General features: G+C 53.2%; 1 non-coding gene across 1 annotated transcript; it reads right to left on the bottom strand.

Annotated features, from left to right (window-relative positions):
- Positions 1-292: 292 nt before the first annotated feature.
- On the bottom strand, positions 293-399 carry LOC116075619. The gene has a single exon (XR_004112649.1). It is a non-coding gene; the product is annotated as a U6 spliceosomal RNA (small nuclear RNA).
- Between the last annotated feature and the right edge of the window lie 501 nt (positions 400-900).

Genomic DNA, 900 nt, shown 5'->3' with positions numbered 1-900 from the left:
TGGAGTGAACGTGCAGGTTTCCTCCCTCTTAATGAAGGCTGGCCCCTCCTGACACCACCAGATAGCAGGCATTAGACAATGGTGGCTGCAGAGGTCGGGGTGGGTGGCTGCCTAGGTTCCTGCCTCTGTAAGGGAGGCTCACACTGGGTGAACCCTCCCCAGTGTGGGTCACAGTCCGCAGGTGCCTCTGATCCTACACCAGTCATCCAGAACCCAAACCTAATACTACTACACCATCAGACAGACAGGGGCTGCCATCCCGCCAGCATGAAGGGCTGACCTTTTAAAAAAAAAAAATATGGAACGCTTCACGAATTTGTGTGTCATCCTTGCACAGGGGCCATGCTAATCTTCTCTGTATCGTTCCAATTTTAGTATATGTGCTGCCGAAGCGAGCACAGGGCTGACCTTCTAAAAGTCCAGGCCACCAGACTAATTTTATGTTACCTGCGCACCCCACACCCCATTGTCCCTTCAGGACAGGGTTTCCAGAACAAGACTCTCTCAGCCCTTCTAGGCCTCTGTGAGCATCCATAGGGCAGCCATGCACTGCGTACGAGTAGGCAGTATCGGCGACAGGTTCTAACCAAGTCACCAATCAGCACTCACCCCTCCCACAGACATCAATCCAGAGTAAGGCGTGGCTGCTGGTGGTGCTCTTGCCTGAGAACTGAGTAGAAATGACTGAAATCACTGGGAGTTGTAGCTCATCGAGTACCTTGATTTGGAGGCAGGTTCAACAGTGCCTGCAGCTTTGAGGCAGTGCTTCAGAAACCACGATGCTGTGTGATGGCACACGCCTTTGACACCAGGCAGGCAGATCTTAGTTCAAATCCAGCCTGGTCTACACAAGTGAGTCCCAGGCTAGCCAGGGCTCCGTGGTGAGAGCCTGTGGCGATG

The sequence above is a fragment of the Mastomys coucha genome, unplaced genomic scaffold, assembly GCF_008632895.1.
Source record: "Mastomys coucha isolate ucsf_1 unplaced genomic scaffold, UCSF_Mcou_1 pScaffold3, whole genome shotgun sequence".
In the NCBI taxonomy this organism is placed as follows: Eukaryota; Metazoa; Chordata; class Mammalia; order Rodentia; family Muridae; genus Mastomys; species Mastomys coucha.
Note: the sequence above shows the minus strand (reverse complement) of the source record. Positions and strands in the feature narration are given on the sequence as shown.